This window comes from Mustela lutreola, chromosome 8, assembly GCF_030435805.1.
Source record: "Mustela lutreola isolate mMusLut2 chromosome 8, mMusLut2.pri, whole genome shotgun sequence".
NCBI lineage: Eukaryota > Metazoa > Chordata > Mammalia > Carnivora > Mustelidae > Mustela > Mustela lutreola.
The window spans coordinates 109,229,319-109,252,962 of NC_081297.1; the positions used below are offsets into that span (position 1 = coordinate 109,229,319).

Below are 23,644 nucleotides of genomic sequence, written 5' to 3' on the forward strand. Positions count from 1 at the left end.
AGAGGCACAGATGCCAAAGCACAAACGGAAATGGTGTCCACCTCCATGGCGTGATCTACCTGCCCTCGCTGTGTGGGGGAGGGGGGCATCGTAAATGGAAAACTCTCCTTACTCACAGGGAATGACGATGATAACAACAATGACAACAGGTGACAATAGCGATCATAGCAACTAATGAACACTGACTTTGTACCAACAATTTGCTAAGTCGCTTTTGTCAAACACCTCTGCAAGTCAGCTATTATAATGTCTATTTTACATGTGAGGTCATTTCAATTAAACACCATAGCCACTTACTTATTTAATCCTAAATCCCCTGGACTCCATAATCTGTGCCATATATTTTATCAGTCAGACTAAGCCTGAAGGGGCAGTGAGAATGTGCTCTAACTTATACTTTTCCTCGGAAAAAAGATTAGTGCTGATCTAATATCCCAGACCACTCTGCTTAATGGCCTGGTCTCCCAAAAGTTCATGTGAAGTACTATGAGAATACCACCTAACCATACCATAACTATCTAGGGTATCATTCAAAGCATGTTTCTCTTACCTGGGACAAATGTTAAAGCAACCGGGTCACCAGGTAAACAAGCATTAACTGGGATGGCCCCGAGAAAACTAAGATCTACTTACATATTGGGTTTTGATAGCAACATGGCAAATTAAGCGGCCAACTATTTGAAATATTGAAATATTTTTACAGTGAGGAGCGCCTGGGGTCTCAGTGGGTTAAAGCCTCTGCCTTCAGCTCAGGTCATGATCCCAGGGTCCCGGGATGGAGCCCCGCATTGGGCTCTCTGCTCAATGGGGAGCCTGCTTCTTCCTCTCTCTCTGCCTGCCTCTCTGCCTAACTGTGATCTCTGTCAAATAAGTAAATAAAATCTTTAAAAAATATATCTTTACAGTGAGGTCAACTGAACTATAATTTACATACAGTAAAAATTGACTTTATTTAGGTATCCAATTCTATGAATTTGGACAGTCATGACAAGCTGTCCAAGCTCTTTCAACTGCCGTCATAGTCAAGACATGGAAGATTTCACTACAGAATTTCTAGTTAATCCTCTCCTGGACCCTATTATGTCCCTGTAGCATTGCTTTCTCCATGTGTTATATTAAAGGAATTACATAATGTTGTTTTCGAACTTGGCTTCTGTCAGTTAGTGTAAGACATTTGGGATGCATCCATGCTGTTTTGTGGATCAGGAGCCCATTCTCTTTTCTTGAGTGGTTTCCATAGGATAAATATGCCTCAATTTGTTCACTATTCATCCATGGATAGACATTCAGTTGTTTCCAGTTTGGAGCACTTACGAATAAAGCTGCTTTGTAAACATTCACGTGCAGGTTTTTGCGTGGACATATGTCAACACTTGTGTAAATACCCAAGAGTAAAAATGCTGGATTATATTGTAAATATGAGTTTAATTTACAAGAAACTGCCAATAAGTTTTCCAAAGTGATTGTCATTTTTTGCATTCCTGCCAGCAATGGATGATGTTCTATTAACCCCACAATATTTTAAAGATTTTATTTATTCATTTGAGAGAGAAAGCACACACAGGGAGAGAAGCAGAGGGAGAAGCAGAGACTCCCCATTGAGCAGGGAGCCCGATGTGGGACTCGATCCCAAGGCCCTGGGATCATGACCTGAAGCTGAAGGCAGACGCTTAAGCCACCCAGGTGCTCCTACTTCAACATTCTTGACAGCATTTGGTATCCTCAACTTTGGTATCTTGGCGAGGTTTTAATTTTCATTTCCCTGATTATTCATGACATTGAATATCTTTTCATGTGCTTATCTGTCATATGTATATTTTCATTGATGAAATGTCAGTTTAAGTCTTGAGCCCATTTTTTTATTGAATGACCTTATTTTTTTTCTTTTATTGTTAAGTAGTAACAGCTTGTCACCTATTTTGGTTATCTGATGTGTTTTTAGAGACTAAAAAAATGTATGGTGCGATCTACTTCACAACAGTGAATATACTTAACAGTACAAAAGTGTACACTTATAAAAATGGCTAAGGTGGTAAATTTTATGTCATGTGTTTTTTATTTGAGAAGGAGCACTCTTTATTGGGGAGGGAGCATTGCACATGACCGACAAATGAAGGCAGCCTGGGGGGCTGCTCACAAAGGTACGCAGGAGGGTTTGCTAAGAAAGATCAATGGGAACCTGGGTTCCTCTGGGCAACTTCCCCAACCTCATCCCTTCAGAGGGTTGGGACACCCAACCTTTCCTTGAAGGCAGCTGTGGTCCACTAGAGATACAGTCCTCAGGAGTATCTTCTTGGTTTTTACACAGAGTATTTTCTTTAGATTTCTTGAAGTCTTTATTTGTTACTTTCATTCTGCATTTTCTCAAAGCCATCAGACGAGCTTCTGGACAGATTGCCTCAACATCCGCACACAGAGGTCATCTTTAGTCATGATCAAGTCGTCCGGGGTCACACCATCATCCAGATCATCCTGCTTGCATGGATCTGAAAGATGCACTTCTTAGTCTTGTCATTAGGCAGGGGGAGCTCAATCTTCCCATCAATATGGCCTGGTCTGATAAGTGCTGGATCCAAAGGTCCTATTCAGTTTGAGGCCATGATAATTTTCATGTCACCCCTTGAATCAAATCCAACCAATAAGTTCAATAGTTCCAGCATTGGTCATTGAATTTCTCTCTCACCACCGGAATCTGAGTCATAACTTTTTGTTCCATTGGCATCAATTTCATCAATAATGAATGGTGCGTATTCTTCCATAACTTGAAAAAATTCCCAAACAAGTTTGGGCCCATCACCTCGGTAATTCTTAATAAGTTCAGTGCCAGTTACTCTCAAGAAAGTGGCTAAGGTTTGGTTTGTTACTGTTTTGGCTAATAAGGTTTTACCTGTGCCAGATGGACCACAGAGAATGACCTCCTTTGGGGTTTTATACACATCTCTTTATAATATTCAGGGTGAATGAGAGAAAGCTCCACAGATTACTTAATTTCCTGGATTTGGTTGTCTAACCCCCCGATATCAGCATAGGTTTCCTGGGTCATCTTTTCTACCTTCATCACTGTGACCAAGGGATCTGCTGTCACCCATGAGCACCCCTATGACAGCATGCTCCTTGTGGCTGAGCAAGACAGACTAATCTGTTTCAAACAGATACTTGTCTACAAAGGAAAGAATGCTGACGTAGTGTTCTGAGCCTATAGATGAAAACACAATGGCATGATTGTCATCAATGATCTTTTCCAAAGTTCCTCCCGATATTGGGGTCCCCCTAAGATCGTACACCTTAGATCTTTCCTCCTCTTGCTTTTCTTCTAAAGTCTTCATTTGTTCCTGATTTCTAATGAATTCTTCCTCAATGAGAAGAGAGTCTTTAATTCTCTCTAACTTCAATAATTATAACCGGCACTGAATGTGAGATGTCACCAGAGGCAGCTTGCTGGCAGCATCTGGTCCTTCTCTTTTTTTCTTCTTTTTCCCACTCTGGTTGATACAGGGAGTTCACAGTTCTTCCAGCAGCAGTGGTTCAAGCAGCAGAAGCAAGATAAGTCAGAGAGTGGTGGTCATGGCCCTGGAGGTGGCAAGAGGATGACAAGGACAAAAAAAGGAAATGCAAACCTCCTGCTATGTGTATTAACAACAATTTTTAAAAGTATAATTGCTGAATGGCAGTCTAGAAGTCAGATTGCAATGTGTGCTTCTCTGGGAAACCATCCAAGAAGCCAACTGCTAATACTCCTTCCCGCACTAGAAACAATGTCTCTAATTCTAGTAAGGCCAGAGATCCTGTTCCAAGCCCAAGCAACATGAACCTGGGAGCCCTAGAAATCTGAGGATGATGAGGTACTTGGAAAATTCCTGATAAAAGACATCCTGAGATAGCCAAGATTATTGGTGCAAGCAGTGTGTGGTATCCAAAATTCTTGGTTTGAGGCACCGTGAGTTATCCAAATCTTCTGCTTTCAAGAAGTTCATTTCTAGCTGGAATGATAAGCTAAATGGCTGTCTATTGAGGGGTGCTGGGCTTTTTAAAATTGTAGATACTTGGGCCACACAAGAGACCGTCTTGGAACCAGAATCTCTGAGTCATTACATTTTAAGCATGCTCTCCAGTTCATTCTTATATGCATTAAATGATTTAAATAATTATAAATATAAAAACAGAAGATCAGCTAAACCAAGGATCAGCAGACTTTTCTGTAAAAGGCCAATGAATATTTTAGGCTTTTTAGGCCATACAGTCTCCGTCATCTACACCAGCTACCTACTTTGTGAGACCCAGTAAAAAACTGTTCAAAAATTGTTCAAAAATTATTGACTTCAAGAGGGCCACAGCAGAGTATTAAATCAGCACACGACCCTGCTGAGCCCGGGACTCCTTGCCACCACACAAGTCATGCCCCACGAAGCAGCCCCATCTGTAGCAATTCCAACTCAACAACTATGTGTCCGCACCATCGGTAAGCAGAAGCAGCTGCAGACAAGTACACAAATGGGCAGGTGGTGGCAGGAGCTGCTCAAGGGCTCTAGTCTGCCCACCCCTGAGCTAGATCATCTTTTAGCAGGAAGGCCTGTTCCCTGATGTTCAGAAAGCTAGTGAGAGCTAATAAAAATAGATAGATAGATAGATAGATAGATAGCCAAATGAAATTGCATATTTGCTGAATAAGTATCATTTCATTCACGGGTTAATTTAGCTAGGTAACTCTTCAAAGGAATTTATATTGATAGTCTTATTTAATAGGAGAGAAAGAACAGGTTGCACTGCATGGGGAAAGAAATGAGGGAGTTTAGACACCAAAAGGACATCCTGCGGTTCAGAATTTCTCTGATGCAAACCTTGTTCCTGGCTTATCTGTCATCTGCACACTATAATTCAGTTAAAGTCTCTTTCAAAGGAATCTGTAGTCTGCTAAATTGTACAAGATTATCCAAAAAAGTAAAGACGGGTTTTGTGTCTGAGTCAGAAACCGGATTATAGCAGCACAGGCTTTTCTATCAAAGTAACCTAATGATGATTTGGAGTTCAATTCAAACTGGAAAAAGAAATAGCAACTTCCAACTGGAAATACCTAATCAGCTTTTTCATGATGCAACCGTCCAACTATAGCATTGCAGGCATCTTACTGTGTCTAACTTCATATCTTGGCTCATACCATGTAGTATTTCCCTCAGCTCTCTCTCCACTAACTAAGTTAGAAACCATTTTTTTTAAAACCAAGATGGTATATTTCAAAGTGATCACATTTATTAAAAAGCCTATAGCTCAGACACATGGGAGATGCTCACAACATGTTTGCCATAGTCTAGGGATAAAATTACACAAAACTAATCATTAGAAGAAACATTATTAATTCATCACAGGAAGGGGGGAAGAAGCCGCTGGCATTTTTTCCAGTCTTAATTGTCCTGGAGCCCATGGCCATGACTGTTTGAGGAAAACATATGCTACACAGCTGCAAATGTAAACCTGATTACCTCTAAATTAATAACATGGAAGAGGCAGCACTTGCAGCTATGAGAGAGAGGGAACCAAAAGGAACCCCAGTGCAATAGAATCTTCCTAACATTCGTAATGTTTGTTTTATCATAACCAGCTTTAAAGAATTATAATAAAAATCCCTGAAGGGGGGGGGGGGCGCACAACAAAGCCAGAAAGTTTGCCACTGCCATTTCCTTGCTCTTGACCTGACCCTTGGGGTCATTACCATCTGAGGTTCCATTGGTTTTCTTTCCTCAGCTGCTGGCTCTGAGGACTTTCTGGCACCCAAAGGGATCACAAAGGGAAGACTGCAAGTACCTTTCAGTGGCCAGGCAGCTAGCGTTTCCAGTCTTTACACCGCATGTCAAACACGGGAAGTTGGAAACGAAAAATCACAGCTGTGAATTTCTGCTTAAGGTTCATTTTTCAAGAGCAAAACGAATGTACCATGTAATGGGGGGCAGGGAACAGGGGTGGAAAACTTGGGGCAAAGTGCACGTATACTTCCTCAGGAGACAGCATTTCTTTCAACATGCACTAAGAGGAAGAAAAAGAAAAACGTTTGTAGGTAACTTCGAGTCTGAACAGTCTTGGGCTTGGTCTGAAATGAAGTCTAATGCCTAAGTTATGAAGACCCATTAGTAAATTCATCAGTGAGACTTTCCTTACATTCAGGTTCAAGTAATCCTGGCATTCACCACCCTGTGTATGAATCTTCCAGGGATCTGAAAAACATATAGAGTCCCCATGCTTGACCTAGAAGCTTTAACTCCATTTTTATTGGGGAAGCAAGAGGGGTTCTAATAAACTCAGGGGAGACTGAATACTAATGGATTTGGTAGAGACTCTAAATGCTACTGGAAGAAAGAGAAGGGTAGTGGGCGAATTGACTGTAAGCTAATGATTTCCCCTCTCTGAGTTCAGACTGCTCATCTCTAACATGGATATACTAATGCTCACCTCACAGGATTGTTGTAAATGTGATTGTAAACGTGTCTGGCATCTAATAGGCCCACCAGTGTTAGCTGAATCTGAATCTGGAGCAAACATGTGGAGAGTCTGGTGGGGAGGAACATGGATCCCTTGGTGACTTCGGGAAGCAGAGCCCTGCCTCCCATCTTGATGCATCCTGGACCATTCCAGAAAAAAAATCATTGTGCTGACACTTTTAGGTTTTTTTTGTTACCACAGTTTAAAATAATAATCCTAGGTAATCTAGTTAGAAAGCTGTGGGATAAAAGCAGGGCTCTAACAAAATGACATGCTGGGGATTAAAGAAAAAAATAAATAAAATAAGAACTTCCACTTATGGAGGACCATCAGATGCTTTCTGTGGTGATGATGGTCACCATCGTCGTCATAATGTTGATCATGTGCCAATCAGTGACTGCTCTGAGCACTTCATGTATATTGTGTATATTAACTAATTTTAATTCTCTGATCTCTGTTAGGTGAATTAGCTACATTATCCACATTTCACAGGTGGATAAACTGAGGCATAAAAGCATTTAAATAACTTGCCCAAGATTACATAACTGTAGGTAAGATCTCATTTGGCTCTTTCAACAGCTAAATCTAGGAGATGGGTCTTATCCTCATTTTGCAGATGAGAAACCAAGACTGAGAAGACCAAAGTATGTCTGAGGACACACTGCCAGGAAGAGGGGCTGCTGTGCTTGGCACCCAAGACCTTCCAGAGCCTGTCCGTTCTCCCACTCCCCCAGAGGGTCCAGAAGTCAGCTGGGAGTCTTCGTGAGAACCCAAGAGTCTGGAGGGAAGACTTTATTTGCATCTTACTGTCAGAGCTAATTATTCAGTGGGTTAATCTATCTCTTCATCTTCCACTAAACTTAGTACTACTTTTCTATAAAATAAATAACAAGCTTGAATTTCACCAACCTGGGCAAATCCCACACATGTTACACCATCTGAGAGGTTCCAAGGCTTCTTATTTCCTTTCTCCTAGGGGAATGGCTATAATGAGACAGGAGCACTCCTCAGGCAACAGATTAATACAGTGATCTGTTGATTAAAAAATCCTTAGAAACTACTTTATAGCAAATTATGTGTTTTTTTTTATTTGAAGGAAATTGGTGCCAACACCACAAAAGGATATTATATAGAGTCCGGCAGGAGGGAAGTGTTCCCTGGGAGCTACCCTCCCAAGGGAGAACTGATGCCATACGAGGCCAAGTGGGAGGTCTGTCTTCTACTCTAGCCTCTTCCACTGCTCACTGTCCACCCATATTCACCCCCGCTGTCCTGTATGTATGTATGTATGTATGTATGAATTTATTTATTTATTTATTTATTTATTTATTTTTTGCTGTCCTGTTTTTAAATCAGATGGATTCGAGTCAGTCATTTTCAGGCACACTGATTACATACACAGAAACCTGTTACACACAGTATCCTGAATGCTTTTCAACCCATTGTTTCAACAGCATTTGTATTTTATATTTTGTATTGTATTATATTTTATATTTTGTATTTTATATTTTATATATTATATTTATATTATTTGTCTATGTCTAACTTGGGGGCAAAAATCCATGGTTTGCTATTAACTGAATTTCATGCTCTCTGCTGACAGGTAGAGAACTAATTATCTGAAAATCCTCTGCAGACTCCTCTAGTAACATACACAAACACACACACACCACACACACATACACTACACACACATATCCATCCATCTATCTATCTGTCTATCAGTGAGTTCATCTGGAGCAGAGAATTGTGTCTTACTCAAGTTTTTAACACAGACCTTATCAAAGTTCCTGGCAAGTAGGAAATGTTTAATAAATATTTGTTGAATAAATGAAATAATGAAATATTGAATAATCCTTATTCAATATTTATTTAATATGATTGAATGAATAAATGAAAGGGGAAGAAATGATAGACTAGAATCACATAATGGTGGTTTCTTGTTTCCTGAGTATTCTCAAGCACATGTGCACACACACACAAACACATGTGTTCAAATATTCACTAATACCACAAGTACACACACACGCGCACACACACAGACCATCACCACTACCATCCACACCCGATTTCCCAAGGATTGGCTCAGAAATAGCTACAGGGGGGACACCTGGATGGCTCAGTTGGTTCAGCATCTGCCTTTCAACTCGGGTCGTGATCCTGCAGTCCCATATCGGGCTCCTTGCTTCTCCTTCTGCCTTCCCTGTTCTCTCTCTCTCTCTCTGGCAAATAAAATCTTTTTTAAAAAGGAGGGTGGGGGAAGGAGGGGAAGAAATAGCTACAAGGGACCACAGCTTCAGGTAAGTGGTGACAAAAACCACTAGTCCTTGTGGGTAAGTCCTTCAGAGGCAGCCAGAATTGGAATCCACCCGTCACTCCCTTTGCCGGTAGAAGCAGAGTAGGTCTCCTTCCCCCAACCCAACTGCTGCTCAAGACTCAGGCACAGACTTTGTGTTTTCATTGCACTTAAATTCCCTCCAGTACTGAAAGTCTTGCTAACCCTTACTTCTATCATCCTAAATTAAATATGATTACTGTCTCTCTTATCCTACCTCTGGTAATGAAGTCTCTAACAAGATGCTGTGAAAAAGCCACTGTTGCGGCATCCTTCACATTAAACCTAATGATGTCCCTCATCAATAACAAGAGCACGAGTAACCCGTGATGCGTTTTAAGGCTCTACTGGGCGCTAAGGCTTCACGGGCACGCTTCATTTATTCCTCCCAGCAGAGAGGGAGGCATTACTGCTACTACTGTTACTGCTACGACTGCTTTTATTCTTATTTTTCCTTTTTTCCAGATGAAAAACTGAGTAATAGAGGCATGTTATCACCCAGGATCACACAGTGGAGGAGCTGGGACTGGAATCCATGAACTCTAACAACAAAGTAAATGTTCTTACTACCGATATCCCAGTTATTTTGAATGTGCCATTCGTCTGGGAGACCAGAGTGAATACTGCAATGACCCTGGTTTGAATCCTGATGGCACTACTGGGTGTTTTGGGTGAGTTTCTTGACCTCTCTGTTTCCTCATCAGTAAAGTTCAGAGAACAAAACCTAGTGTACAGTTTATTGTGGGGATCAAAAGAGGTCTGAGACAGGAAGCATCTTACTACCACAGTCTGGCACCATGGATCAATGACTGCTTCCTTCAAGTTTCCCAGCCCACTGTGTTAGCCCTCATCCAATGATGATATGTTGGTGGAAAATGTATTAAACCCTCGATGTGTATCCCAAGAAAAATAAATCCCCTCGACCTGTGAGACAGATTGAATGACTTAAAAACAGAAACAAATCTTTCTAGCACAAGGGAGGCACAGGGCAAACAGTCTTTACAGACACTTGCAGAAACGTGGGGGTGAGCTATGAGTTTACTCTGCACAGACACAGCCCTCCCTGCTGGTTACCCACACCCCACTGGGAGGTTTTATTTGACTGGGCGCCCCTGCAATTCTCAGTTAGAGTGGGCCCCTCAGCGGGAGAATCATCAAAGCCATTGACTCCTGCCAAACAAAATGTGTTGGCACGTGATGTATCACAAGCTAATGATTTTAGACTCTTTACAGACATGGGCTAAAACAGCAAAGGTTTTCTGTTCGCTTATTAAAGAGCCCAGAAATTTTGCAGGAGTGTAAGGTGGCATAGAAGAGTTTTATCTATACAGAAGCAGAGTCGAAAAAGATAATGTCAGATAGTAACATAGTTAAAACAGTTGATACCTAATACTTAGGTTTTGACTGATTGTTTACCTAAAAGTAAAGGGGTTTTTTTGTTTGTTTGTTTGTTTATCCTTTTACCTTTAAGTTTTGTGGGTTTTTTTTAAGATTTTATTTATTTATTTGATAAGGACAGAGAGATCACAAGTAGACAAAGAGGCAGGCAGAGGGAGGGGGTGGGAGACAGGCTCCCTGCCAAGCAGAGAGCCCAATGCAGGGCTTGATCCCAGGACCTGAGATCATGACCTGAGCCGAAGGAAGAGGCTTAACCCACTGAGCCACCCAGGCACTCCTACCTCCAAGTTTTTAACCTAGCCTGTACAGCCAGCTGTCCCAATTCTTAACATCATACAGAAGTTTAGAAACAGGCTTAATGCTTGCTGAAATACAATATCATTTCTTGGTGCAAATAGAGATCACTTATAAAATATGAGTGAATTTCAAGTAAACAAGTGCAAACAAAAATGTCAGTCTATTCAAGCCTCCTTTTTCTGGCTGAGATTCGTATTAACTAAACTGACATATAGCAGCACTCCACTGTATTAAGAGTCATGACTTGAGGGGCGCCTGGGTGGCTCAGTGGGTTAAGCCACTGTCTTCGGCTCAGGTCATGATCTCAGGGTCCTGGGATCGAGTCCCGCATCAGGCTCTCTGCTCGGCGGGGAGCCTGCTTCTTCCTCTCTCTCTCTCTGCCTGCCTCTGCCTACTTGTGATCTCTCTCTGTCAAATAAATAAATAAAATCTTTAATTTAAAAAAAAAAGAGTCATGACTTGAAAAAACAAGTTTTATAATACAAGGGTGATCACAAAATAGGTGTATTAATAATATTTAATCCAATCTTCAGCATATGGTAAGCACTCACTGACCAGTCACTACTTTATAATATGTGTGGAAGTACTAAGAGAGTAATAACAATAGCAATATTTATCTCCTATATGCCAAGCACAAAAATATATTTATTTATAATTTCAAAATGAGGCCTGTCCATGGATCAGGAATTATCAGTCCCGTTGTGCAGATGAGAAAACAGGTCTGGTAAGCTTTCAAGTCTACTGAGTGATAGAGTGGCGTTTGGGCTCTTGGCGTATCTAATTCCCAAGTGCACATTTGTCTTGCTCTGTGAGGCCAGGTTGTGCTGAGCAGGATTAACTGGGACATCAGCAAGGTCATGTGCATCAAGACCATGAGCACCAGAAACCCACCTTGTGTGGACATCAAATGAGATCCAGTAACCTGACCATCTTGGCCTCCTCTTTCCCTTTCCTCGAGTCTCAGCCATCACTCTTCTTCCCAACGCCAGGATAATCTGGCTGAAACATGGAGCCCACTGGGGAAGTGCAGAGGTGGGGTTTAGACATGGCCGTGGGCAGCAGACATGCATGTTTGCTTGATTAAAGTCAGAGTGCCCTAGCGTACAGGGTGCTATGAGTTGGCAAAAGCCAGGGGGGCATTTTTTCTGTTTGCCGAGTAGCTGATGTTCACATGTCCAAATCGCTCTTCTTTGAAGCTCTTCTGCTGTGTTTACAGTTATGCCCTAGTCATTAGCCAACAGGGACTTGGGGAGTAGAGTGTTCTGGGAATACTTCCTGTCAGGTTTTTCCCAGCCTCTCTTTGGAATGCCTCTGCAATCCGCTTTGTATCTCTGGGGGTGGTCCAATGTGCCCAAAGGGATTCTGCCTTGTATTACTCAAAAGGATTCCCAGCACTCAAACGCAAAAATAACTCAGGGCCTAATAAGATCTCATTGAATGTTTTTGTGTTTTTGCTTAAAAACACAAGTCTGGCCTGGTCTCTACAGGTTTAACCATAAAGAATGATTTTGCTACTTTATATGCCTAATTTGGAAACTGTGAAATGCGACAAGCTACCAGCAGTCCTCTAGCTGTGTGAGGAAGCCCTAAGCCTCCCAGAAAAAAAAACCACAAATGGACTTGGTCTTGACAGTAGATGCCTGGTAGACTGGGGTTAACACTCCTGAGCAAATGCTGCCTTGATTTTCTGGAAGAGCGGCGGGGAGGTAAGAAAGATGAACTGATGATTGGGGACCACCCAGGAGGAAGGCATCTAAAGGCAGGTCCTATGTGGGGACCTCTGCCGATGGACACTTCTCAATATCACACACACTGGGGTCACAAATGACATCTGGCCTGAGCCAGGGAGGCCTTTCAAAGTTCCTCAGTGGATGATGGTGTAAACTGAAAGAGTCAGATTCAATTCCAAGATATCAAAAGGCCTTGTGGTCACTGGAGGGACAAACCCAAGACAACCATGACAGAGGACATGGCAGCAGTGAAGCTGATAATAGCTTTGACTAAACGGTCAACACCAAGAATCGAGCAGGCTGTCTAGACCTTCTAGGGAAAAAGGGGAGGACACAAAGGTGAGAGGGTGGGGGTCCAACCAAATAGCACTGTCGGCATTGCCCATGCATTATCTCCATGATCCGGGGATCTGGGGACATTTGGATTTCTTAAGACCATAATACTAATGGAGACTGGCCCATCTCCTTTCCCCACTGTGCCACCCATGCTTACTCCCATCTGCAGGTTCCCATACGGCCTCATTCTTTTCTCTGCCATCTGTGATTCTGATCCTCTGCTGAACCCCATTTCCATCTACAGCTTCTTTCCTTCGCTGGTGATGTGCTACCATAACCATATACTTTGACGGCACATGCTCACCACTAGGGAAACTGGAGCTGCTCCTTTCCTGGGATCCTAGGGCCCATGCACTCCATGAGAGAAGCCTCCTTCTAGAAGGTACCATGAGCATCCTCATGTTAAGAGGTCAGATGTGCACTGAGAACAGATAGTGTGGAAAGGAATGGGTAGGGGGAGGCACAGATCATGGGAAGGAGTCCAAAGGGAGGGTCCCCATCCATGCAGTAGGCAGACTGCCCAGATGTCAAGTGCAGGGGCCTTGGAGGGTTGAGGCTGGAAGCAGACCAAGGTCGGGGTGGAGTGGGGAGTACAGAAATGCAGCTCTTGGGAAAGCAGCTCACTGTTGGGCAACATCATCACCTGCTGTAGAAGACACCGATGGAATCAGGTAAAAATGTGAGAGCTTCATTACACTTCCGGGCTATTCACCCTTAATTTTCTCTTTGTAAGGGTTAGAATTTGCTTCAGCACTCAAAATCTCTCCCCTTTCTGCTTCCTAGTAAAGTCTATCTTGCTGTTTACATGTCTATAATGTCCACATCATCCTAGCAAAATGTCTTCCAGACACTCACACTTCCTCCCAGTGGGAGATGAGGGGGCTTTCACCACAAGGAGGTGCCTCTTACACCTGAAGAGCAAACCTGGATTCCACAGCATTTCCTGAGCCTTTGTTCTGCACGCCGAGGGAAGCAGCTCTGCTCTGGGCCTCAGCAGAGACTCCAAAGGCCAATGAGACACGAAGCTGGGAGGTCAGCGTGTGCTCCTTCTGTGCTCCCACACTGAGCCTTGGCCCCATCCTGGCCAAGGAACGGTTCTGCCTTCACTTTCTGGGGCCCGGAGGATTCAGTCTGGATCCCCCCAAAATGATGACAGAGCTGGAAGAAACTGACATAAGGGGTTTCATGGTTGTATCGTCCTGGCTGGAACACCACAGGGGTGGGATGCAGTCAGATGAGAGAGCCAGGCAAGGAGGGGCTCTAGGCTCAACTTGGCACAGCATCATTCTGGTGATATTGCAAAGTCCCTCCAAATGCGTGTGGGGTTTTTGTTTTTGTTTTTGTTTTTGTTTTTTCAAGGAAGAAGCAAGAGGGCCAGAAGGGGCCAAATTTGATAAATTATTTAAAAAAATCAAAATCAAGGGCTGGTGAGAACAGGATGAAGGCAGCGTGCTGAGTGGGCCAGGTCTTGAGTCCCCATCCCCCTGGCTTGATTTTAGCTCCTTTCCACTTGTGTTCTTTGTAGGTGCTCTCACCCCGCTGGCTGGACAGTCCTGTACCCAGCCTTCCCATTCACCATGATTTATGTGTATTCCTTGGATAAGGCCAAGGGCTCAGTCCTAGCAAGGTGGGAGGTAGGGTCTCTGGGACGACAAGATGTTCCCATTAATTCCCGAGGAATTCATCCTGTCGTTGCAGTTGGGAGACAAGGCTTCCATTCCATTCCTTATAAAGGCATGTGTGTATTATTTTTTTTAATAAATGCTCAATGAAACTAGTCTTTATGTTTTTTCCTCTTGATCCACAACCCCATCATTCCATAAATAAAATGATAACTTCAAAGCTCACAGACTGCTTAGCAGGGTGGTCTGGGAAGAGAATCTGCAGGCTGTGTGATGGCCTCTGACACCACACTCTTCTCTGGAAAGTCATCCTGGCCTCACAGCTGCTCTCTGCCGAAGCCCTCTCTCCCCAGGAAAAGGTGAACCCAGCTGGGCCTGGGCTGGAAGTTGGCCTCCCATTGTAGAAGAAACAGGGCCTCTGGAGTCTCCCAGATCTGTGTCATTGCCTTCTGATCTTGGGAACTTATTTAACTTCTGTAAGCTTCTATTTTCTTATCAGAAAAAGGGAGATAACACTACCTACCTAGTAGCACTGTTAAGATAAAGGACGTGTCATAAAGCAAATGCTAGAACAAAATAGTAACTATTATAATTACATCTTAGGTATTTCCTCAATCATTATTGTCTCTGGTTACATTATTGAAGGTACACACTGCTCACTGGAGTATTCAGGTCACAGAGGATTCAGCTCAACTAAATTTTCTGCCGAAATCAAATCTTTTAGAAGTACACATTTTCAGTTCAGGCCAGCATGTAGGAAATAATTCTAGATCATGTTAGCATTTATTCCAGCTCTAAGGAATAATCAGGCACTTGGGTCACATACTGTCTTCCATCATTCTGGGCAGGAGTTTTCATTGTACAGCTGGGTTTCCATCGGATAGGAGTTAAAGGAAGTTGAGTTGAAGGCATATTGGGCTGTTGAAACAACAACAAAACAAAACCCTACAAAGTAAGCATGTCTTGTTGTAGATCCTTCTTTGCCCTCAAGGAAGGATGAGGGGAAAGCACTGAATAAAGACAGATGGTCTTATAAGCTGACAGACATTTCAATGTCTGTGGCTCCAGTGGATTGAAACAAAGAGGTCATAAGATGGGGTCTTTTTAGCATACACCAGCAACAAACTCTTCTCAGTGTTTTAGAGACAGGCTTCCCAGCAGGGGGAGAGGTCTGTGGCGTTGTATCTAAACTTAGATAAACAGAAGAAATCATATATTGACCTCTGGGTAAAAGCTAGAAGTCCCTTCCTTTCCTGTCTCTCCCAATGCAGGTAGAGATGACATAAAATGTCTACCAATGTCTCTCTCTCTCTCTCTCTCAATTAGGTAAAAATAGATATAATGCATTAAGTACTAAAAAAGAATTGATACATTGGGTTAATAACATATATTGATTGCATTTACTGATCATGTACTACAATACAAAGCCCTTCCACAAACATTATTTATTTTAATCTTCACAAGAGCTCTATGGAACAGGTTTCATTATTCCCAGTTTACAGGTAAGGAAACTGAAGTTCAAGAATATGAGGTGACTTATGCAAAGTCACACAGCTTAGGAGAGGCTGAGCCAGGAACAGAACCCAGGTCCTCCAAATTCAAAGCTTCTACTCTTTTCAAAGAAAGGCAGTTGAGTCTGGAAATTGATAATTGTAAAATATTATCATTGAAAGGGAGCCATCAAAGACGTATCTCTACACCAAGTCATTCACTTGGGGTCACACAGCTCATTAGCAGCAAAGCCAAATTTAGACACCAGAAGTCTTTGCACTACTCTGCTGACCCTTAAGGAAACTCCCTAAAGAGTAAATCATCAATATATAATAAACACTAAGCATGTGCCTCTTGTTGAGCATGAATGAAAATCATTCATTTCTTTTCCTGTTTCCCTGATCAGGATCTTGTCATGGAACCCACAAATGTGGGTGGACATGAGGTCTCTAAAAGGGCTGGCTGCTGTAAGATCCCCAAGCACCACTGACGGAGACCCACCTTCAGTGCCCCAGGTTCCTCTGAGTACCTTAGAGCTTTCTTGTATCTCCCCCATGTCAATATGACCCTGACACAAAGGCATGAAAGTGGCTTCCTCTTTCTGTTTTAAAATTCTTTCTAGTTAAATTGTTTAACTGTAAAAAAGAACGAATTTAGGGACACCTGGGTAGCTCAGTCAGTTAAGGGTCTGCCCTTGGCTCAGGTCATGATCCCAGGGTCCTGGAATCAAGCCCCTCATCAGGCCACCTGCTCGGCAGGGAACTTGTATCTTCTTCTGCCTGCTGCTCCCCCTGCTTGTGCTCTCTCTCCTCTCTGACAAATAAATAAATTAAAATCTTTAAAAAAAAAAAAAAAAAGAGGAACATTATTACAACCGTACCATATTTGAAAGGAACATGTAACACCTTAAGAGGAATTGTGACAAAATGTGAAAGACTGTACTTTGATGTTTCTAAGCATCCCCCCATGTCCCTAAGAGGTCTGCCTTGTATGTTCACCCCAATGCATGGGCATAGCTTGCGGTTAAACCCAAAGGCAATAGAGTTAGATGCTTAAATGACAATCCTGGTCCCACTATTTGCTGGCAAGTGTCTTCAACTCCCAATTTTCAATTTCTCAACTGCAAACTAGAGGACAATTAAAAAAAAAAAAAAAGATGGCTTAGACTGTTAGTTTTCTTCCCCCAAATCATTCTTGTCCCTCTTTTTTGCTGACAGAACCCTGATTTTAGTGGGGATGGCAACATGCCTTGCTGAATGAATACATTTCTGGCCTTCCTAGCAACTTTGGATGGAAAATAAGACATAAGTGAAAGTCATCCTCAAGGAATTCCAAAATTTCTCTAAAAAAGAAATACTTACTGTGGAAAGCATTCCATTTGATCTGCTCCCAATTCTTCTTTCTTCTTATCTAGGACTCAGATAATGTGTCTGGTACTTCAGGCACCATCTTAGATCATGAGGATAGAAGCTGGGACCAACTGGGCAGTGGAAGACAAAGAGAGAAGGAGCCTCTTTTTCTTTCTTTCTTTTTTTTTTAGAAGGAGGCTGTTTCCATGATGACGAAGAAGTCACTGTGCCAGTCCTAAACCATATACCTCTGTACTTCTTTTATATAAAGGACAAATATATCTCTATCTTACTATGCTTATTTGGAGCAGCTTGTTGAATGCCATCAGATCTAACGCTGATTGAAGTACCTACATCAAAGATCTCTATACTAAGCAAGTAAGATAATTCCTATAAAACGTGTAGTGTAGGGCCCGGCACTTAGTTACTACCCAATAAATGTTAGTTGCTGTTACTGCTATTACTAATACTCCATTAACTGTGGTTAGTGCTAGACCACTAATAGTATTATGTCTTATCTTCCCTGGGCTTCAGATGCAAGTTTCTTGAGAGCAAACTTCATAGTTTATTTGTTTGTATTCCCTGCAGGCCTGCCACTACACCCTGCACATAAATTTTTCTTAAAGGCATCTTCTACTTACAGAAAAAATAAGTTTAAAGTTTATTTTTTAGCTAAATTGGCTTTAGGCTTATCAATCATGGCTAACAAAACCTGGAGAAACAGTTCCAATTTTTGCATAGGTGTCCGTATTCCCTAATTCTGTGTTCAAGTAGGTGTCTTATTTACATGTGAATTAGCAACGGTTTTGTTATGGTGTGCTGTTAACAAAACATTAGCAAAAAAAGATGCAAAAAATCATGGCAAGTGTGCCCACCAGACCTCAGAAAGATCTGCCTGGGACCAGCAAACACTGTTACTATTGTAGCTATTCCTTATTGAGCTCTTACTAGGAACCTGGCACTGGGAGAAGCACTTTCTGTACCTTGTCTGAATCAATAGCTGGTATCCGTCCTGTGGGAGAGGCAGGTTTGCTTTCATCCCTTCCTGTCTAATGTCAGCTCTTCAAACTCAAGCCTAATTACAGAAACTGTTTCTTAAAAGATGAGCCTATAGAAAACTCACAGAAGTTCTCCCTTTATTCTGTATTTACTTCCCTTCTTTTCTCATTTAGAGGTGAAATAGTTTTCAAAAGAGAGAAAAAAATCTTAATTCTTCATTTCCCTTTTCCTCCAAAATAATCACTATCTTTAAAAAAATGGCATTCAGGGAGCCTGGGATGCTCAGTCGGTTAAGCATCTGCCTTCAACTCAGGTCATGATCCCAGGGTCCTGAAATCGAGTCCTGGATCCAGCTCCCTGCCTAGCAGGGAGTCTACTGCTCCTTCTGTCCCTCCCCCTGCTGGTGCTCCCTCTCTCTCTCAAAAATAAATAAATAAAAATTTTTGTAAAAGTTTAAAAAAATGATGTTCATAATCCCTTCTTAGAAACTAATCAAACTCTTAGAGGTTCATAGGAACTTTACCTCCTGAGAAAATGGGAAATGTTCATTGGTATTTGTGGAAAGGATGAATTGAGGACGTCTTTAGAAAAATACATTCTTTGGCCCTCCATTCTCTTGCAAGACCTCTTCAGCCCCCAAGCCTGCCTGCATCCACCCTTACAACTCACACCTGATTCTTTCCATATTTCTATTCATACACATTCTCTGTCTCTTGTCCCTACTCTGCACGTTAATCTCTATGCAATAACTTCGAAGTAAGAATATTGACTTTCTATGTCCAGTTGCATGCATACAAATAAGAGGATCCTGACTATTACACCGACATCATCATGACTTTGTTTAGGGGTACCGCGGGCCAGCTAATCCTACAAAAACTGCTTTGTGGACCCATGTTACACAGTCACTCAGTTCAACTGGATCTTGCTTTTTATGAGCCACATTGAAATCAAAGTGTTTTCCCAGGCTCTTGAAGTGCCCGGGTCAAGAATGCTGACAATCTGCTGTCAGAGAGAGGCTGTCAGCATCCTTCCTATCAAGCCCTTCCAGTCATCACTTGCAGAAGGACAAGCAGGCAGCCCGCTGCCTTGTGACAAGCGCTGTGACTCCAGGAGGGAGCCAAGGGCTATGAATGAAGCCCTGTAAAAGGTCACTTTATGTAAGAGGAAATAATGGCATCACCCAGGGCTCATACATAATTTTTGAATCAAAAACCTGTTTACTGGCTGCTGGAATACATGTACTTGTTAAAGATTTCTCTTGTTCTTTCTCCCCTCTCCTCTCATTAAAAGGTAAGACTTCTGAAATCTCTGAGTCATTTAGTTTGGACATTTAAAGTTCTAGTTAGGTCATGAACTGTTATTTATGATTGAATTTGCAGCCATGTGGATTACACTTACCTAGTTCCCTAAAAGGGCAGCAACAAGTTTTCCCATCCCCCTATCAGGACTTCATGGATGCCCACGGATCCATCACCTTCCACAGACTTTTTTCAGGGACTATTTCTCCTGACACCTACACAGGCTAGAAAAGCCAGTCAGCGACCTCCTCAAGTAACTCTATGGACATTCAAATCACTTCAACTTTCTCAGCTTCAGAGGTGATTTCAAGACCTCAAGGGTGGCTAGTAACACTAGAAACATTCCCTGAATAGCTTAGAAGTTATATGATAAGGCAAATTCCCAACAGCTTTCTAACCCAATTCCTAAATAAATGATTTTCAATAAATTTAAAAAAAAATATGTGAATATATATATATATCCAGTCACTGTATTTTATTTTATTTTATTTTTTTTATTTTTTAAAGATTTTATTTATTTATTTGACAGAGATCACAGGCAGGCAGAGAGGCAGGCAGAGAGAGAGGGCGAAGCAGGCTCCCCGCCAAGCAGAGAGCCCGATGCGGGGCTCGATCCCAGAACCCCGAGACCATGACCCAAGCTGAAGGCAGAGGCTTTAACCCACTGAGCCACCCAGGCGCCCCTAGTCACTGTATTTTAAAATATGTCCTTTGCAAATTATGTATCTGCTTTCTTTGGTGAATTTTTCTCTTGCTTAAGGTTTCTGTTAACCCACACACAATGGATTATATTTGAAAGGTCTAAGTCACAAGTCACTTTTTAAACTTCTGGAATTGAATTAAAGTAAATGGTTTATTTTCAATGTCTATGAACTCCTTAAGATGGTTTATGTAATTGAAATAAAAATACACACTTCTTGGGGGAAAATGTGCAATGGTTGAATTCTTCTAGGGATTATCTGCAAAAACAGCAATGCCTTGAGTTCATGTAAATTATCTTCCATACCTCACGAAGTAGTGGTACCGTGGGAAAAGCATTAATTAAGAATCGGGAAAGCTGGAATCAGGTCCTAATCTGGTCATCAGGTCCTAATCTGGTCATCAGGTCCTAATCTGGCTGTGTGACCGTGGGCAGGTCATTGCACCCTGCCTCCCTGACCCACCCTTAGCTTCAGGAAGTCTGAAGGGGACTTTGTCTAAACGCCTAAAATTCCGTTTTCAGCTTTGGTCTCAAACTCACCACTTATGCAAGAAGAGAGGTGATACTGACTAGAAGGCAAATACCAAGAAGGGTCCACTAGCTATTAAGAAAGTCACGCAGCTTAGATCTTCCAGTAGCTACCTGGCACTTTTTATAGGCGTTGTGGATTTAATTAGGCATCAGAAATTTAATTAGAACTTCTGGCAGTAACTGCAATTATTGAATAGGGTGCCTGTGCATTGTGGAAGGATCAGATTCAGTCTCACACCTGCAAACACAACTCATAGACTCACATCTACTTTAAGAGTCGGCTTCGTAGTCAGGGACTAAGGATAAAGTTACTGATTTATTCTCCCGCCAAGATCTAGCCATTCCCTCCAGTGGTGGTGTTGAAACAAGACAACAGGAAATGGCAGAGGGCCCTGGCACCACCACAGACCAGGGCTTTGTCATAGGAGTTTAGGCAGGGTGGGGCTAACCCTCAAAGCAGGATGCTCAAGCTGGGAGGGAGGCAGCTCTGCCCAGCGCTGTTCCAAACCCTTCAGATGTCACGTTCTGCAACGAAAAACTGAGCAACCCGCCGTCATTAGCCATGAAAGTTATTAGCAGGAAAAGTGAATGCGTGCTCACACACACACACACACACACATTGGGATCATTAAAGTGTGTGTTCACAAACTGCAGCCAAGTTTTGTAGAAATGGGCATTTCGTCAACAGCGAAAAACCAGAAAGAGAATATGCCTAAAATTATTACAAGTTTGGCTTCTTTGACTGTGATTAGTCACAAAGCCGCTCTGCGCTTTCAAGGTGATGAGTCAGCCCTGACAGGGTTAGCTGCACTACTTGGTAAATTTGCTCCAGCAGAGTTCAAAATCATTGCAAAATAACTGACCTGTGTGAACTGTCAGCGTTGGGAGAGAGCCAGCGGAGGACAATGACATAATTAAAACGTTGAGACTCCTCGAGAGTCATTTCCTGTTTCTTTCTGTACAACGGTGGAATACTCATTCATCGGGACGTCTGGTCTCACAGGATGGCAGTACGTGTTTGCTCGCTCCATTATAAATGACTCTGGCAGGGTTTGAGAGTACGCAAGAAAACCACATGGACGATGTTTTCAAGTCTTCATTTCCGGAGTCTACCTAAACATCAAATGCTTCAGGTGAATGCCTGGCTGGGAATAAGCCACGCCCACATCCAGCCTATCTCAGAGTGGTTAATGGTAATCTATCAGGTCACAAAGTGGTCAGCTCTGTCCTCAGGTGCTAACAATCTCTTCAAATTAAAGTCAGATGCCAAACAACCCTCAGACCAAGGGTTACAAGGCCTACATCCAAAATCCACCCACATCGTCCTCTAAATCTCCAAAGTCCTCTGGTCCCCAACCTGTGCCATCTTTGATAACCAGACTTACTTTGAAGGCAATCAAGGCTGGGGCTCTAAAACACTCACAGCATGATAATTACTTGCCTTTCTGTGCAGTGAGAGTTTCCAACAAGGTCTTTGAAAAAAAGCAAATCAAGTGAGAACACCTTGTTCAATAGCTTCAAATGGCCGGTGAGTTCATTCTTCAGGTTTTTCTCAGTAATTCTGGACAGTTGTAATATTACAGTCACATGATTCTTTCCACTTTAATATAAATATAAATTTGGCTTAAATTCTATTAAAAAGAAAAACCACCAGAATTACCTGATGCTATTTTTTTAGTTGCAATAACCTTCTAGTTCTTAAATCCAGATTATTTGGATTGGAATACACATGTTTATTACATACACATATGATATCTATAGATATAATAGATATATAGCTATAATATCTAATCCCTCTTAAAATAGTATCCAGATACTAACAATGTTTTTGTTCCCATAGTGCTTTGCTATGAGTAAAGTAATTAAGTGGTAGCTCTGGGACTTGAACTCATGGAAATTTCACTGCCACCTCATAGTGTGTCCATAATATCTCCTCAAGAGCAGGACTACCCTTCCTACTTACAATGAGGACACTATGGCTCAGAGACATTAAATGAGCTGCCTAATGTCACAAGACTAAGCAGAGTCAGAACTAGAATCTAAGTCCCTACTCTTTTCAATAAGAGGAATCCATGAAGATATTTATTGAAGCAGTATTGACAATAGCATAAAAACAGAAACTCACTGGATGACAATAGGAAAAGCAATGAAATATCAAAACAGTGGGATATGATGTTGCCATATGACTTTAAATAATAGTAATTAGGATGGTAGCTACCACATAGCGAATGGGTACTTTGTGACAGGAACAGCTACAGCCCTTTATGTTAACTACCTATTTTTGAGTTCACAACTCCATGAGACAGCACTGTCTTCATTTTACACATGAAAACTGCAATTAAAATACCACTATCCAAGGGAACCCAGCTAACAAGAACAAGATTACCCGGCTCTAAAGCATTGTTTCTCAACTTTGGCACCATTGACATTTTGGGCTGCGTAATTGTTTGTTGTGAAGGTCTGTCTGTCCTGAACAATGTAGGATATCGATGCCTGACCTCCACCACCAGTTGTGAAAACCAATCGTGTCCCCAAACATTGCCAAATGTGTCCTGGGGAGCAAAATTGCTCCAAGTTGAGCGCTTCTAGTCCAAAGCATAGGCTTAACCATTATACCATACACTGTGTCCAAGACCGGCAGCCTTCCTACAGAAACATGGTGGTAGAAATAAATATTTACAAATATTGTATATGTGTACATAGAGATGTATAAATACGTATATTCACACATTCTTTCCATATAGGTGTTCACACCCAGACATAGTTATAGAGAGGATTCCATGAGAAATATATTCTGAGACTCTCAGATTTGATTGCAGGAGGTTTGGGTGGGAAGACGGGAGAGATCAAGGGAAGGGAACAAGGGAAACAAGATTGGTCAGAGGGGGAGCTGAACTGCAGTGCAAATTCACTGTTGAAACAGGTTTCAAAAATTCTATAGGGAGCTCTGGGAGCTGGGATGCCCCTTACACGTGTCCTGATTGACACACAGGGCCTGGTCTTTATCCACTCTCCACAGATCAACCACTGGACATGGGCTATCCCCAACGAGGGGTACATCCTCCTGCAAGGGGCCTCTCCCTGGGA

The 23,644-nt window shown here is 42.2% G+C and overlaps 1 long non-coding RNA gene and 1 pseudogene across 1 annotated transcript; both read right to left on the bottom strand.

Annotated features, from left to right (window-relative positions):
- Positions 1-2,089: 2,089 nt before the first annotated feature.
- LOC131839819 (26S proteasome regulatory subunit 4-like) lies at positions 2,090-9,077 on the bottom strand (annotated as a pseudogene).
- A 1,680-nt stretch (positions 9,078-10,757) lies between these two features.
- Positions 10,758-22,320, bottom strand: LOC131839187 (uncharacterized). Its single transcript, XR_009356847.1, has 3 exons — positions 21,421-22,320; positions 17,042-17,160; positions 10,758-15,107 (listed from the first exon to the last, which is right to left on the bottom strand). It is a non-coding gene; the product is annotated as an uncharacterized LOC131839187 (long non-coding RNA).
- Between the last annotated feature and the right edge of the window lie 1,324 nt (positions 22,321-23,644).